The sequence below is a fragment of the Symphalangus syndactylus genome, chromosome 15, assembly GCF_028878055.3.
Source record: "Symphalangus syndactylus isolate Jambi chromosome 15, NHGRI_mSymSyn1-v2.1_pri, whole genome shotgun sequence".
Taxonomy (NCBI): domain Eukaryota; kingdom Metazoa; phylum Chordata; class Mammalia; order Primates; family Hylobatidae; genus Symphalangus; species Symphalangus syndactylus.
Genome location: NC_072437.2, coordinates 101,181,456 through 101,199,739, shown reverse-complemented (window position 1 = coordinate 101,199,739; position 18,284 = coordinate 101,181,456). Strand labels below are relative to the sequence as shown.

Below are 18,284 nucleotides of genomic sequence, written 5' to 3'. Positions count from 1 at the left end.
TGGCTATGTGTGGTACATATTTCTAAAATTATTGGCATAATGAATGACATATTCATGAGGTACCTGTCCTGTGTTCAGAAGACTGTTAGGTAGAGAAAGAGTAAAAAACTGCACTGGTGATCTCAGAACAGTGTCTTCTAGGGCACGATGTAAAGGAACTTGCAGATTTCATGTCAGAGCAACTTAAGTTATGGCTTAAGTCAGTGGTCAGCAAACGTTTTCTGAAAACGGTCAGAGAATAAATATTTTAGGCTTTGTGAACCATATGATCTCTGTTGCAACTACTCAACTCTGTCTTTGTATCTGGAAAGTTGCCGTAGACATTTTGTAAACAAATGAGCATGGCTGTGTTCTTAAAATTTTATTCATGGGCACTGAAATTTGAATTTCCTACCATTTTTACCTGACACAAAATGTGATTATTCGCTTGAGTTTTTTTTTTTTTTTTTCAACCATTTTAAAATGTGAAAACCATTCTTAGCTCAAGGGCTGTACAAAAAGATTTGGCCCATAGATTTCAATTTACGGAACCCGTGGAAGTCATAGCTTCCAAGAATGTTTCTTTTTGATGCTCAGATTTTTGTATGTGTAGGAAAACTTGGATGCAAGCAAAATAAAAAGTATGTTCTAGCAAATCGTTTACAAAGATTTGAATTTATGAGATGAAAACAAATATTTCCGGCCACATGCCTCAGTGTAATTTGGTTTGCTGATTTAATGTCTTCCTGAAGGCAGAATTTTAGGTAACAAAGAGAGCCTGCCAAGTAGGAATGGAAGATGGGAGTTTAAAACCTCTAGCACTGCCTATGAAATCTTAAATCCTGCATTCATGCAATTTGCATGTTCATTTCCTCTTTTACAAAATGCTCCTGGAATTCTTATGGTTTCATTGTTAGTGAAAGTTGTTTCTTTTTTTCCCCTTCACAATCCTATATTACAGATTCTCCAAACCTGGCACTTCATGGCATATTCCTTTTGAATGTCTTTAATTCTGCAATTTTATACACCCCCTTATCTTCAAAATTTAATTAGTTTCCAGAAGTTCTGCAGAGAAAATGGGCCATAATAATTCTTGATTATTGCCACTTATCTTCTTATAATGTGATACAAGAGGACTTTATTGCATTTTTAAAGTAGTTTTAATCTGAAAAAGATGGTCCTCTCCAAGTTTAACTTCATACAGCAGTAATAATTTAACTACTATTTCCTGGTTCTAGAAGTATTTTTCTATCTAAAAAAAATTGCTTCTCTCAAATTATTATACTGCCATTGTATTTGTCTGTTTTCACACTGCTATCAAGACATACTCAAAATTGGGTAATTTATAAAGAGGTTTAGTTGACTCACAGTTCTGCATGGCTGGGGAGGCCTCAGGAAACTTACAACTGTGGCAGAAGGGAAAGAGGCATATCTTACATGGCTGCAGATGAGAGAGAAATGCGTGAGAATTCAGGAAAAACTACCATCTATAAAACCATCAGATCTCATGAGAATTCACTCACTATCACGAGAACAGCATGGGGGAACCACCCCCATAATCCAATCATTTCCCACAGGTCTTTCCCTAAACACCTGAAGATTACAATTCAAGATGAGATTTGGGTGGGGATACAAAGTCTAACCATATCATCCGTGATAATAATTTAACTACTTCATGGTTCTGGAAACACCTAGAACATTGAAGTTCTAAGTTATCATTGACCAGACCAATGCCAGAAATTTCATACCCTTTAACTTCTCAGCATAAACCAATTCTTGATAATCCCGGTCTTCACATTCACAAAATATGGCCAAGCAGATCTTCCTATTATGTCTCCTACCCTACCAAAACATTCAATAAGAGTGTCTAGTAAATTGCGGAATTAAAATATTTCCATTGTTCCCCGCTATACTACCTGTACAAGCTCCTCAGCATGGTGATAAAGATGCATTTGGTTTTTAGTGTCTCAAGCGTAGTAGGCTCACAAGAAAATTCACCTCCCCAGTTCGCCCTTTGCAGGTTTCGTTTGTAAGTCATGAAACAAAAGAGCTAGAAGAGACATTGTTCATTTAGTATAATTTATCATTTTAAAGAAGACAAAACTGGCACTCAGAGATGTTAGGCTCACACTGTGAGTGATTTACAGAGTCAAGATGAGGAGAATCCAGTTCTGCTGCTTCGCTGCAGTGCAAGGTCCTGCCCATGATTCACTTGTTCTTGGGGCATTGTCATGATTCCTTGTTTCTATCTTAGAAGTCAAGGAGGTGTCCTATAAAGGCTTTCCTGTTCTTAGTTCACTCTTCTGAATATATAATGTAAACAACTAACAGTGAACAAAGCAGAAAAGACAAAGAGACATAAGAGAGTCCAGATAATCCAGAGTCTGTACAAACAACTCTTTCATACAATCAGGAATTGGTCATGGTGGCATAAGTAATAACTGGCATAAATGTAAAATGAATAAAGACCATATGTTTGCCCCTCTTCAGGTTGGCAGAACATATGTATGTTACCAGAATTTCCTATGCTTTAGAGTTTTTCTCTAAAACCCTCTGAAACTTAACTAAGCTCAATGGAAAAATGAAGCCTTTAACAGTTGTTTTGTAAAAAATTTTTATTTCTGTATATTTCTGTGTGCATGAAAAATACACGCCTGTATTAATTTGTTAAAACTTCTGTAATAAATAACCATGATCTGAGTGGCTTAAACACAAAAATGTATTGTTTCACATTTCTGAGGACTGGAGGTCCAAGAGAAAGGTATCAGCAGGGTTGGTTTCTTCTGAAAGCTGTTAGGGAGAATCAGTTCCAGGCCTCTCCCCTAGCTTCTGGTGTTTGCTGGCAATCTTTGGTGTTCCGTGGCTTACAGAAGCATCTTCCAACCTCTGCCTTTATTTTCACGTGCCGTTCTTCCTGTGTCTTTGTCCAAGCATCCTTTTCTTATAAGGCCACCAGTCATACTGATTTAGGGGCTTGCTCAACTCCAGGATGACCTCATCTTAACTAATTACATCTGCAGTGACCCTATTTCCAAACAAGGTCACATCCTGAGGTACTGGGAATTAAAACTGTGACCTATAAGTTTTGGGGGGCACAGTTCAACCCACAGCAGCACCCTTCACTGAGATACTGCAAAAAATAAGATAACTATTTTGTTCACTGTAGAGTTTCATATAGACACTTCTTGAGCTGAAAAATTTTTGTGAACAGTTCATGTGTTTGGACACTGAAGGGCAGTATAACACTACAAATAATTGCAAAAAGAAGTTTATGGCTTGATTGCTTTAGAAATTACATTATCATGGTGATTTTGTTTAAATGCATGTATAACTATGGCTATCGTGTATGATGATTTTAACCTTATTTATGTCTGATTACACTTAATATTAAAGTCAGACTTAAAACTTGTGGATAACACGTTGAAGTTTGTCTAAATCAGAAACAAGGAGAGAACTTTAATTTTGAGATTTGCATTGAATGACTCTGCCTTTTTTGTGGTTTTAAACCTTTAAATTGCTGTTGATTGTGGTAGTTCATGCTTAGATCTTATTTCCTTTAGTATCAAGGAAGTTATGATTGGTGTGGACAAATGTTTCCGCCTCGAGGGAATTTTCAATCATCTACTTGTCAGGTACTTGAAAAGAAAATTATTTCAGGGGATGCAAGGGGAAAGTTCATCTTAATTTAGTTATTGCACTGTATTCTTCACATGTAAAAGAAAATGGATAATATACAGAAGGAAAGAAAATACGATTTTCATGCACTTTGGTCAATGTTGATTGCAGTTCTAATGCCTTATGGTTGTCTGAATCTAACAGCTGTTAGACCAGAATAATTTTCACTGTAAAACCAGTACAAGGAAAGGACAAACTGGAAACCACTGATTTATTTTGCTCTCTGTTCCATGATAGTTGACTCTGAGAGTAATCTTGGAAGTTTATGTTTTACCAACATTAACTTAAGGGCTATATTGCTGTTATTTGCTTTTCTCTGAACACTCGGATTGGGCCTGACATGTCCATGCATTATCTCATCAAATTCTTTCCATCATCCTGGGAGGTAGATGCAATGTTATCCTCCTTCTCTCTGTGAAGGAATGTGTTGAGTAGGTGACTCAAGTCTCCCATTCGTGGAATTGAGTTTTAAACTTAACTTTCTCTGACTCCAGAGCCTATACTCAAAACCTCTATTATATGCTGTTCTATCATTGTTTAAAGTGAATTGGAATATAAAAATATGTAAACATGAGCATGTTCTCATCCAAACAACAAAAGCATCTTCCTGTGCTAGGCAGATGTTCTGTACATAAATGGACTGGACCACTAGGGACATTCAGAGCCAATCATGACATCGTGAGGGAAGGCCATCAGTAATATGAGAAAAGTTTGTAGAAGAAACAAAGAATCATGTCAACTCATTCCAGATTTGTGAGAAACCCAATAAATAAAAATCAACCATTAGAAATTATTTGTGAAAAGCTCTGATTTTTTTGGCCAGGCATGGTGGCTCATGCCTGTAATCCCAGGAACTTTGAGAGGCTGAGGCAGGAGAACTGGCTTGAGTCCATGGGTTCAAGACCAGCCTGGGCAACATAGTGAGACCCCATGTCTACAAAAAATTTAAAAATTAGCCAGATGTAGTAGTGAATGCCTGTAGTCCCAGCTCCTGGGGAGTCTGAGGCAGAGGATCACTTGAGCCCAGGAGGTTGAGGCTGCAGTGAGCTATGATCGCACCATTGCACTCCAGCCTGGGCAACAGAGACTCCGTCTCTAAAATAAAGTAAACAAACAAACAAACGAATACATAAAAAAAATCTGATTTTTATCCTTTCACTCTGATGTCTTAAACCCCATTTCCCCAGATTGCTGAGTTTTATTTACTCTGCTTCCTTCCAACTAAAGCTAACATTTCTAATAGTTTTTAATGGCCCTGGTGGTTTTTTTAACATTTGGGCAGAGAAGATGTGGCCAGGAGGAAAATTACTGCACATGGTGGATTTTTATTTTTAGAGAGAGAGTATTCATTTTTAAGGTGAAGTTGGTAGCTTTTGAAACCATGATTTGCCCTTGCAGCCAGAGGATGGATTAAGGGGGGAGAAAGGGAAGTAGAAGGAGCTTCTTGGCTTTATTGGAGGGGTTTAGTTTTGTTCCACCTCTTCTGAGCTGGTAACATTTGCTCTGAAATTTCCTGTTACAGATTCTCCACTTTTTTTCTCTCCCCTTCTCTCCCAGGAAAAGGAAAGGGATAGTCATGATGATCAAGCATAGGGGAAGAGAGGAAGGACACAGAAAACAATCTGTTGACTAATAGAACCCTTTCCTAGGACAGGAATGTAAGCACATGTAGATGCACCCATGTACACGTGCACATAAACACGTACACACAGGTGCACACACACACACACACATACACACACGACTTGCTGTATTGGTTTTTTCATGAGCTCTAATTTCCAGGAGTGGTGGGTCTTGATTGTGCCCTACCCTGCCTTTGGAAATTACAGGAGCCAGAGTGTCCGGAAGCTTGGTAGTCTCCCGTGAGATCATAGAAACAGCCAAGAGTACTGGCTCTGCACATGTTAACCATGGCTGCTGGAATTCTCCCCTGGAGACTACAAACTGCCTGCCCACGGGTTGAATCCAGGACATGGACATGTCTCATTTGGAATACACAATGTTTTTTATAAAACACGATGTTATCGCCAACTTTTTAAAAATCAGGGGCTTTCAAATGAAAATCTGATTTCACTTTCTCATAGAAAATTAATCAATCTGGCCTACTTTCCTGCATGACAAGTGTTGAGCTGCCCCATTTATGGGTGGGGGAGTGTTCCAAGTCAGTGCAGTCCCCATCAATTTCCGATTGTCTGCCTGTGTTAATGGCCCTGTTTGCATGGTGTTTTATTATGCCTGGCCCACTTCACTGTGTATGTTACCTGCCAGGTCTCTGTAGGCGTTTGAAGTCATGATGCTTTATGCCTTAGTTCATGCTTCGTGGGGAGATGGAAACCAGCCCCATGTTACTCACTCAACTCTAGATTTAAATAGAAAAGAATTAATTGTAGATGCCCTAATATACATAGTATACAGTGAAGACAAAGAGGAAAAATTGACCTACGGTGTTTTCATCACCATATATAATTTTTAAGAGGCCATTAAGAATCAAGTTTGTTTTCATAGTTGTGTACCCACATCAGAATTTATTTGTAAAAGCATAATGTCTTGAAACCAAGCTTTCATTTTGAACTGTACATTTTTTTATCTTACTATTGCTATCTCTCTCAACCTTTTATTAGCTGTGTTTAGATCTTCATACAATTATGCAAAAACAGTATTATTATTCAAACAATTCCAGAGAAGTTTCCATTTATAATTTTAAGAGCTCACTTGCTCTCAAATATATTTTTGGAAGAACAAGTATCTTTCTCCAATATTTTGGAAGCCATGGTAATGTCTTTAGTAGCTGCATTTAAGTATGAGTGAAAAAAGTAAATTTATTCCTAAAATAATTTTAGAATTCTAGGTTGCATTTGTACTGAATATCACTGGGATGATTATTATCAATTAGAAGTGGTTAAGCACCCAGTGAGCAAAACACAGACTAATATGCTGCACAGAACACTCAAGAAACAAAAGGCTCTGTCCTCAGCTCATTTAGAACAAAATCCAAAGTTTTGTAAGGGCTCCCCTTATGGAGATAGTGGTGTTGATAGTAATGATGGTGATAGTGGTGGTAATGGTGGTAGTGGTGGTATTGGTACTTATACTGCTGTCGATGGTACAGTAGTAATGGTGGTGGTAGTGGTAGTGTTGGTTACAGTGGTAATGGTGGTGATGGTTATAGTGGTGGTGGTAGTGGTTGTAGTGGTGATGGTGATGTTATAGTGATGATAGTGGTGGTAGTGATGGTTATAGTAGTGGTGCTGGTGGTAGTGGTGGTTATAGTGGTGATGGCAGTGATAGTCATAGTAGTGGTGGTGGTGGCGGTTATATTTGTGGTGGTGGTTATATCTGTGGTGATGGTGATGATTATAGTGGTGGTGGTTATAGCAGTGATGGTGGTGATGGTTATAGTAGTGGTAGTGGTGGTGATGGTGGTTATAGTGGTGGTGGTGATGGTTATCATAGTGGTGGTGGTGGTAGTGGTGGTTGTAGTGGTGATGATTATAGTGGTGGTGGTGGTTATAGCAGTGATGGTGGTGATGGTTACAGTAGTGGTAGTGGTGGTGGTGATGATGATGGTGGTTATAGTGGTGGTGGTGATGGTTATAATGGTGGTGGTGGTAGTGGTGGTTATAGTGGTGATGGTGGTGATGATTATAGTGGTGGTGGTGGTGGTTATAGCAGTGATGGTGGTGATGGTTATAGTAGTGGTAGTGGTGGTGATGATTATAGTGGTGGTGGTGGTGGTGGTTATAGCAGTGATGGTGGTGATGGTTACAGTAGTGGTAGTGGTGGTGGTGGTGATGATGGTGGTTATAGTGGTGGTGGTGATGGTTATAATGGTGGTGGTGGTAGTGGTGGTTATAGTGGTGATGGTGGTGATGATTATAGTGGTGGTGGCGGTGGTGGTTATAGCAGTGATGGTGGTGATGGTTATAGTAGTGGTAGTGGTGGTGGTGATGATGATGGTGGTTATAGTGGTGGTGGTGGTGATGGTTATAACAGTGGTGGTGGTGGTAGTGGTGGTTATAGTGGTGATGGTGGTGATGATTATAGTGGTGGTGGTGGTGGTTATAGCAGTGATGGTGATGGTTACAGTAGTGGTAGTGGTGGTGGTGATGGTGGTTATAGCGGTGGTGATGGTTATAGTAGTGGTGGTGGTGCTAGTGGTTATAGTGGTGATGGTGATGGCGGTGGCGGTAGTTGTGGTGTGTGATGGTGATGGTGATGGTGGTGATGGTGATAATGCTGGTGGTGGAGGTGGTTATAGCAGTGATGGTGGTAATGGTTGTAGCAGTGGTAGTGGTGGTAGTGGTAGTGGTGATGGTTATAGCAGTGGTGGTGGTGATGCTGATAATCATTTTGGAAATGTCAGCTTTATGGAATTGTTGTTGTTTGAAAAACATCATTTACTTAAGAAGACTAATTTTCACTGTATAAAAAATGCCTTTTAATCTCAAGTTATATATGCAGAGAAGTAGATTCAAACTAGAAATAAAAATATTTAAAGCAACACACTCCATACTTTAACGTCAAGTGACCTTTACAAATGTTCCTGGCAAAAGCATACTTCCATGGCTTTGGGAATATTATTTTACACAATCTCAGGCAGCAAGCCAGTGCACAAGAACATACCAGGCAATGTGATTTATCTTTATGTTTTTAGCTCTCAAATATATGCCAATACTTTTGATACTTATAATTTTCTTGCAAAAGTTTTTAAAAATCTGATTTTACCAAAGAGTCCTTGTGAGAAATCAATGTAACATCATGTGTCAAGTCTCTCTTAGGGCCTCACACATCGTAAGTCTTAGCACTCATCCCAAGCTCCTTCTAAAAAACATCAAGAGGGAAAGTCATAGCACCAGAACGCATTTGTGTGCATGTTGAGTAAGAGTCAACAAAATTATAAGAGAACAATGAGTTGCTTTAAACACATGTTTAAGTCCTGACTCTATCTGAGGATGTTGCCTGACACAGATTTTGTGGGTTGGGTTTGGTTCTCTGGGTTTGAAGCCTGACTTTTGTAACTTTGTCTGCATGCCAAGACTCCTGTAAAGCACCTTACACTGGCTGATCACTGACTCTTTCCCTTTGCTCCAAGTTTATTTTGCCCCAAACCTATTCTATTAATGGTGTTTTGTAGGCTTATAAACACTTAGTAGGAGAATCTCAGAGCATCATTTCTGTGTTCTTCAATGCTTTGTTCTTCAATGCTTTTGAATGGACTGAATGGACTGAACCCATACAAAAGGCCAGAGGAGCATTTTGTATGCCACAGATTTTATTTTTTAATTGGAGATGTTAAATTTACAACAATTCTTCCTATTAAAATTTTTCAGAGAAAGTAATGTGGGAGCAGAGTACCTGAGGACAGGGCATTTATGATCCAGTTTGCCACTGATGGTGTTTTGTTTTGCCCAGCCTTTGCTCATCCATATTCCCTGCCTATCCCTGGTTGGTCCTGTGTTTATGACTCCTGCTGTGAACACTTCTTGGCCTTGGTGATGAGAACTTGAAGTGTTTCTCAGAATGACTTGAAGATAGCGTTATGTCCAATATCACTCCCCAGGCATTAAGCAGAGAACCAGCCATATGTTCAGTGCCACATTTTACCCCTTAAGGATCTCCAAAAGATTCTGTATTATGTGGCTTCATGTTTCTCTTAATAGTTTTATTTCTTTTTCCAATTATCACAGTAAGCTGTTTCTGCCTAATTAGAAACCATGCCACAATCTTAACTACCTACTTGCATAAATCTTTTGGGAGATCCTCTCAGCAATAGAATATAAATTTGATCTTTTCCTATCCTTGAAAATAATGAGTTCGGACAGTTCAGATAAGCCAATTTCCTGGGCTTGGCCACCCTTAATCTTGAACACTCATCTTAAGGTAATTGATTTAGGTTAGCTTCTGGGTTCAGACCAGAGTTTATTTGTACCCTCTCCAAAGAAACTACTGTGTCACAGTTTTTGTTTTCTTGGACTATCCTTTAATTCCTTAAGCGAAAGAGGGGCAAGTAGGTGAGCTATTCTATAAAGGAGGTAGACAACAGTAAAGGATGTCTTAATGAGAGAAACCAGAGGAACAGGACTGATGTGGTATTAACTTGGCAAAAGACCAGGATTGGAAACCTTCTGAGTAAACTCTATTCTTCATACCTCTCTTTTCCAGATATTTAAGTTTAGTATTCTATTCTTAAATAATAGCCCCAAATCACTCAGACAGATGATCACTCAGAGACCTACCTACTATGCCTTACTAATATCAGCACTGACAGCAGTAGCTGCTCACCCCTGGTGTTCTCTGTAAGCCAGGCATGGTACTGATTACATACATTATCTCATCAAACCTGCGTGAAACCCTACAGGGTAAGCATTGGTAGCTCCATTTTACATATGAGGAAACTGAGGCTTGAAGATGTTAAATAGCTGTCCAAAGTCACACATTTATTAGGTGGCCAAGCCAAGGCACCTGGTCAGTATTTGTTACTAGGGTGTCGTTTTACACTTTGCTCTAGTCTGAACGTTTGTATCCCCCCAAATTCCTGTGTTGACATCCTAACCTCCAAGGCGATAGTATTAGGAGGCGGGCCTTTGGGAGGTGATTAGGCCATTAGGTCACAAGGGCATCATCCTCATGAATAGAGTCAGGGCTCTTATTAGAGGCCCCAGAGAAGTCCCTTGTCCCTTCCACCTCGTGAGGGTAAAGTGAGAAAGCAGCCCCTCACCAGACACCAAATCATCTGGTGCCTCGATCTTGAACTTCCAGCCTCCAGGCTGTGAGACACAAATGCCTGCTATTTACAAGCCACCCAGTCTAGGATATTTTTGTTATAGCAGCCTGAATGGACTAAGAGACACATTTTTAAAAAGAGAATGAAATGTTAGCATTAAAAAACAACAAGATAGATAATAAAAGATGAATCATTTAGAATAGGTTGCAGTCTGCTTAGGTGTGTCTGAGTCCATGAAAGATGGTGATCCATGCATAAAGGGTGCATTCCTGGGTCAGAGGGTATGTGCAACAGCAGCCTGCAATAGCTGATGTCCATGTCAACTACAGCAGCTGAGAACACATCCAAGGAAGGAATACACTTTCAATTCCATAACTGACTTTTTCTGATTGACCTAGCGAGTCAAATTGCTACCATTTCAAAGGAGAACTTTTCCTTATTCTATTTCTTTAAGCATCAGCCTGTTAGTTTGAGTGTTATCTCCTAGCCTATTCTGAATTTCAACAGTATTATCCATTTTTTTTAAAAAAAAGTCTTAGAGCTTCATGTTTTAAACTTGTAAAGAGTACTTTGAGGATCTTTATTTTCTTCTTTCTGTTAATTATTACTACTTAACTAATTTATTTTTTATTCACATATTTTCCTCTAGCCAAGATCCAGAGTTTCTTTAAAGAATTTTTTATTAGAAGCTTCTAGCCATAAGAACTAGAGTAAAATAAATTATCACTTGCATAAATTTACCATCAGAGTGAAAACAAAAATGTAAAGAAGGGATGGAGAATGCGTTTTATGACAATAACATAATACACTTCTAATATTTGGCTATAAAACTGATTGTGAACATATTTTGGAACCAGAAACATATGGAATTACATGTTTATAGGACAGGAAAATTCACAGTGGTTGACTTATAATATCATGTGGCATAAAAATGCTCATTGCTAAGAATGGAGAGAAGAAGCCAAGTATGGAATGAAATTGGAAGAGGAACCTCCTCTCAGTTCAGTTTTGGCAGGACGAGGAGTCCCACATGTGCCAAGTTTTAACTGAAAGCTAATTATAATGGTCACATTACGAATTGTGCAGAAAGAGGAAGGTTGTTGACTTGGCACCTTAGATACATAGGTAACTAGATTAAAAAAAAAAAAAAAAAACAGTGTAAGCATTCCTTTTTGGTAAAGAGCATCTCATTAAAATGTTAGCTACAGAACGTTTAAACCTGCCATCTTTAACTGGTATTAAGAAGTTTAAGAAATTACAAATGAAATATTTTAAAGAAAAAGAAAGTTAAAACAGAAAGAATGTGCCATACTCGATAATTCCAATAGATGGAATGAATTTATTCGTTTTTACTTCTGTGATGGTTTATTCTCTTGCTTAAAATATATTATTTAAATGGGTGATAGCAAAATATTTTGGTGTCTCTGATAACAATGGAAAACACCTAATAAAGACACAATGACTTCTGTGGCTTCAAATGCATCCAGGGCTGCAGAGATATCCCCTGTTTGGTTTGAAGAGGGAGCTCTTGTAAAGAAAATATCATTGCCTAGGCCCTGCTGAGAAACTGGCCCAGCTCCCTGAAGTCAGCGTCACCATGGAGATCTTATTCCAACGAAGGGGAATGGATTCCACGGTCCTGCTTTGGAAATGTGTAAATAGCAGATGCTTTTATTGCCTTTGTTTGAATCTCTGCCGTTGCAGAGCAACACAGGCCGGAAGCTCAGAGGAGAGGAAGTCCATATTTGTCTGTAGCATTTTGTTTCCTCGTAAGCAGCTTAGTCTCTTGGGACGACTGTGCGTAATGACAAGTTAATGGAAAAGATATGAATTCAGATTTCACATAAAGAGAGTCAGAAAAAGGAATATGTCTTCCTTGAGCCAAAGGAATAATTCAAACTTCCTTCTTTTAAAAACGGGGGTTTATTAGACACCGTTTTTATTATATACTATTAATGTACAATATATGTGGTAACTATTGATCATAATGATTTTATCAGCTGAAATTTATAATATGCAAATGTGAGGGTGCATGATAGACTCATTTTCCTACAGCTTGGTAGTTAACAGCCTGCATTTGAGTTCTAAGTGACCTGCATTCAAATTCCTACTGATATTCTGTTTAACCTGGCTGGTTTTTTTCATCTGTAAAATGGGGATACTGATACCAATAAATTATTGTCAAATAGAGTTTGTCTCCTTCAGAGTTGAAAGGATTCAGTGTTATCATGTATATTGAAGATGAAATGTAGTAATGTATACAGAACTATTCCTGTTGGTACATTACACCAAAAAGAGTATTTTCATATTTATTTTATCTTTATCATATAATTACTGTGGTAAAGCATATTACAACCAATACAGTAACTGATAAGCAAGAGAGTTTAAGTCACTCATCCAAGTTCATGCAACAGTTATAGGCAATATGGGCTCAGAGCCCAGGTATCCTGACCCTCGTTCAAGGACTTTTCCCAGCATATCTGGTAATTATAATCACCCATGTTTTTTGAGGTACTGTGGGTATGGCATAATGCTAAGCACCATCACATAAACTCTCATGCAATAAATTGACTGTTTTTCTTTGGAGTTAAAAAAAATTCAACGTTGGAGTTAGATTTCCATATAATAACCAAAGCACTAAGTAAAAACTGAAAATTAGTCAACAGAATATTAAGTGTCATGTACTATAAACAGATTACCTGGCTTATAAATTGCATATATTACACATACATTATCTTTTGCTGTGGAGGATATTTCAACAGAGAGCAGTCTTCTCAGAGGAATAAAAATCTCTGGTTGTCACGAAACTAGAAGTTAGTGACAGATCTCAAGAGGCCCTGAGTTAAGACAGTGGTCCCTGGCACATTTGTTATATCAGGTGAATATGCTTACAAATGACTTTTCGCAGCATCATTCTGTGGAAGGCTGATGGAAATCAGTGGTATAAACCCTGTCCCACCTTTGTGTTAGCAACTTCTACCAGCTTTCCACCCATTCTCTGATGCTAATTCAAAGTGTGCCTTTCATCAAAATAATGATACTGATAGAATCCTTATTCCCAAAGCAAGAAGAGGCACGCATTTGCCACATTTTCTTCAAATCAACTTAGAAAAGAAGCATGTTGGTATAAAACTTAGGAGGTACATACTGTGTGTTTGCTTTTTTAAACATTTTCTTCATTTATATTACGTATGCACTCGATTTATACTTATTTAGAAGTACAAATATATTTGGGCTAATAAAAATAGCTGAACTTTATTGAGGACTTATTCTCTTTGGATTCATCGTCTTAACTCATCCTGAAATAACTGATATGATAAACTGAGACACAAAGAGATTAACATCCAAGTGGAAGAGCTGGGTTAACTCAGAAGCTGGGCTCTGTTGATAGTGCTGTGCTCTTAGGGAACAGCCTAAGCAGATATCTCCATGGTGCCAAAAGAAATGGCACCTAACGGGAGACACTGCCTTTGCTCTGACTGAAGTTAGGATCTACAGAAACAGGACTCATTTCAAGATAGCTGATGGAGGTTTCCTGATTTGTGCAAGTCAGTGATGGTGGCAGAGCAAGGGCTGGAGTGATATCACCTGTCTCCAGCCTTTGACAAAACCACTAGAAGGTAATGTAAGTCACTCTCTGCTGAATTACTGATTTGCAACAGGAATTATTTGGATCATAAGTCTGTAAACATATACTAGAAAAGAAGAGGTGATGGATAAGGGCAGCCATATTCTCAAGATCTAGCCCAGTGACTGGCAAATAATGGGCACTCAGTAAACACGTATTGATCAATGGATAGAGGTTCAGAGCAGGGATGAGTCACTTTGGATTAGAGTGGATAGAGAAGGTAGGGCTTGAATCTGCAACTGAGCTATGGGCCATAGGAGGGATTTGAACAGGCAAAGAGTAAGAAAGGATACTAGATAGAAAAACAAACAAACAAACAAACACATAGGTAGGAAAGAACAAGCCCTTTTTCCAGAAAAACAGGTAAAGCAGATAAATTGAAACATGTTTCAGGTTAGGACATAGTTCTTCCATCCATCCATCCATCCATCCGTCCGTCCATCCGTCCATCCATCCATCCATCCATCCATTAATCCATCCATCGTCCATCCATTAATCCATCCATCGTCCATCCATCCAACAAATGCTTATTTAAGTATCAGGCACCATGTCACAACTAAAAAAACTGGAAGCTTGAAAGGTAGGTTGGGGTCAGATTTTGAGGCATCTGGAATGCCAAGCTCAGAAAGATGAACTTTAACTTGAGGATAGTGAGCCATGGATGGCTTTCTGAGCCATGGAGAGAGAGATTGAAAATTTGCGAAGGGAGAGTAGACTGACAGAATTAAACAGAATGGATTAGACAGAAAGGAGGTAGGGCTGAGAAAATCCATTAGAGTAAAATGCCAGGGTCCACAGGCAGGAGGATGAGCCCTGGACTGACATGGTGCTGGGAGTAAAGGAGAGGAGGGTGGGAGAAAGGCCTGGGTTTGAAAGTTATTGCAGGGGCAGGATCTCTGACCATGGTGAAACCACAGAGAAGAGCAGGCTCTGACAACATCGACTCTCCTAGGAGGTACAGGAGGTACAGGAGCGTGGAGGTGGAACGGAAAAGCTTGGAAAGGTGCTTCTCCAAAGGTTGGACATCTCTCTTTTCTCAAACTTGATACTTCTGCCTTTACATCTGCCCTGTATCTAATCATGATGAATGCTTCCAACATCTGACACCTACTGAGCAACGAATTCCTGGCAGAGAGGCTAATTGTCACTATCCCTTTGTAACAAGAAGCATGTTTTTCATCCATAAAATGAATTTTTAAAAAAACTGGTAACTACATTGAATCTTTAGGACACCAGCCTTCAAAAGGAGTAACACTGCATAGATAAATAAAATCAGATTATTGTGCGAAACACTGGTTTTCAAATCCTCCACCTTTTTATAATTCCTTAATATCAGAATGTACAGTAATGCCTCAAGGAAAATTCTCAGTGTACATTTGTCTAGAGAAGAGGGTTATAAATCACCCTCTGTTATTCTTTCTTGTTAGTTGGAATACATTACAGCTACCTCTGTATCAGTGATAGTGCATAAGTGCATGGATAATTGAAGTGCATTGAAGTGCACGGATTATCCTAAATTCATCTTTATTATAACCTTGTGTTTAAGTCTCCTTTGCCATCAACTCTTTAAGAAGACTTCTAACAAGGAGCTGTTTTATAAAGTTGAATTTGATCTGCTGGCCATACCTACCTTTTCCAATGGGAAGTTGTGAGCAGGAAAGTGGTTACATGATGTCGAACAGAAAGCACAGAAAACATCGGAGTTTCTGTTAGTGCAACAAATTCTCTCATTTCAGTCACTGAAAAGTGATAGGTAAATGAATGCATGTTGCTTGGCACTGAGGTGACTTGCCCCTGCCTTTATGTGCTGGGTGATGACAGTTACTTTTCTCTAACAATCATTGCATTCCTTTTATAATCTTGGAGTCTCAGTGTTGGAAAGAACATCAAAATTTCATCACGTTTCATTTCCTGCTTGCCAAAAAAAACAAAATTGCGCAAGATGGGTCATTGTTTGTTCTTTGAGTCTCAGACTTGGAGAATGGTCATCAGTAAACTGATGGAAGAGCATTGGCTAGCAACCCGCTTAAAACCTGTTGTAGTTTTGATGATGGTTATTTGTCCACATAGAAGTGGCGTGAAACATGCACACACTGATGAGTAGGATGTGGTTAGCAATCAGATGTTCTCAAATGCAAATGGTGGGAGTGGGAATGTGTTTCCTTTAAAAAACAATATTTTTCATCTATCGGAGATACATCATCAGAATGTTTGATGTAGAGTAGGCCCATCACAAATGTTTGAGTGAGTAAATTAGTTGGCAGTGAAATATTTCTCAGCTGCAGAAGCATGGCCACCTAGGAGCATAGTGGGTAACTGTTCTGTCTTTCCTGTGCTCCCAGAGATCTTTTCACCTAAGGCTGTCAGCCCACTTCCAAAGGGAACTCTGAGGAACAGTATCTGTCTGCATGATGCTGTGTGAGAAAAAAGTTCTGGAATCAAATAAGTTTGGGAAATATTGGATTTTTCTATGTCTTCTTTGACATCATGGTGTACATTAGAACATTAAGTGTTTTGAGAATTTGGAAACAAATATTTTCCAAATCTGTTTGGCTTTAGAACTCTCTTTTGCACAAAACGTATTAATCATCCACACTTTAGGAGATACTGCTCTTTTGGGTTAATTGTTCACATTTGTGTGGAGATCATGACTTCTTCATTTCTGCCAGATGCTGATTGGAACATGGTAGGCATTCAGTAAATACTTTCTGTAAATGAAATGTAAAATGAAAATGGCCATAGGGGATTGATTGAGATGATGCTAGAAGAAGCTGTGGTGTCATGAAGGTAAAGATGAACAGGATTGGGTTGGAGTCAGAGAGATAGGAGTGAAATGGAGGGTGGGTTCTGAATTCAAACGGTCTGCTTTTAAACCAAGTAGAATATCAGAGCTTCTGACATCACTCTTGAAGCCCTTCAGTTTATCTTCCTCAGTGATTACAGCGTCCCTCTTAAATCCCCTGTGTTTTTAAGCTTTCATGGGCAGACTAAACACTGACACCCATGGATAATACCTCATTCGTGCTTAATGTTGATTATCAAACTGTTATAGAAATTCCATTTTAAAAACTTCAGCCAAGTGATTATTTAGAAATGAGACATTATTTGGAAAGACAGTCTAAAGCCCACACATCGTTGCATTTGGGGACTCTAAATAATGCTGCATTCTCTCAACTTACTATTCTATGTCTTACAGCACATGTGATGTGTCAGAGTAGCATTCCCAGGGACTGACAAAAAGGCAGAACTCCAGAGGTGCCCACAGAGGAAACTGCAGACAAGTCAGAGAGGAGGGCATTATAAACACAGGGCCAAACAATCGAGCACTCCAGAGAGGCTTGTCTCTGGTCCTCAAATACCCAGGGGAAAATGCTATTACAACATCTATTTCATACAGCTCTGATTGGGTGCCTGCAACTGGCCGTCTTATGATTCGTCCAAGTGGTCAAAGGAAATTGAAAATAGTTAGAAATCAGCAGTGTTCCTAGTGTTGGTATTACACATAATGTCAACAAAATATTACATAGTCTATCCAAAGACAGAGAGCAAGATGCTTGAAAATTATTCATTTTGATCACATTTACTTGCAAAAATGACATTTAGGTTTCTTAAAGTTCTCATTGGAGAGTAAGTTGAGTAAATATCAAAAGGTTGCCTTAAAACTTGCCTTTTGCGTGACAAGAAGAAGTTGGGTGGCCTGGGAGTTTTAGAGTTTGGCAGAGCTTGGGTGGTAGGCATACACTTACCGTAATCTCTCTAAGCCTAAGCAATAGCTTAATTTATTTATTATTATTTTTAAAAGAGTTTCATTTTTCTTTCAGCTAGAGGTAGAATGGGTTTAAAGGAAGTGATGTTCATATCATGAGAGAAATATTTTTCTTCAGTGATTATCATGTGTATATGACGGCATCAATTACTAAACATATTTGTTGTTAAAACCATATGCTGACTTGTGTTGCTATCAAAGAGTATTACATTCTGAAGAGGAAAGGGGCGCTGCACCCACTCCATTATGGAAACAAAGGGCTCTTACCTCAGAGCCTGTTGATATATCAAGTAATAAATGTGACAGTTACTGGTTCTATTTTCCTTATCCTGTTTTCCTGCAGAACTGAAATGGAACATGTTTCTTACTAGTAACAGATGCTCAAACCCCTCTTTTGAAATTCCTCTGTGGAAGCTGCCCTGTTTCCATTAGGTGGGACGGGGCTTTATGCAGATGTCTGCTCGTGGGATTGCATTGTTGTAATTGCTGTTGTACCACCCTCGCTGAGTGCC

The 18,284-nt window shown here is 38.9% G+C and overlaps 1 protein-coding gene across 2 annotated transcripts in view; it reads left to right on the top strand.

Annotated features, from left to right (window-relative positions):
• The window catches only part of DCLK1 (doublecortin like kinase 1), a 346,715-nt gene that overhangs the window by 151,116 nt on the left and 177,315 nt on the right, over positions 1–18,284 (top strand). The window lies entirely within an intron of this gene.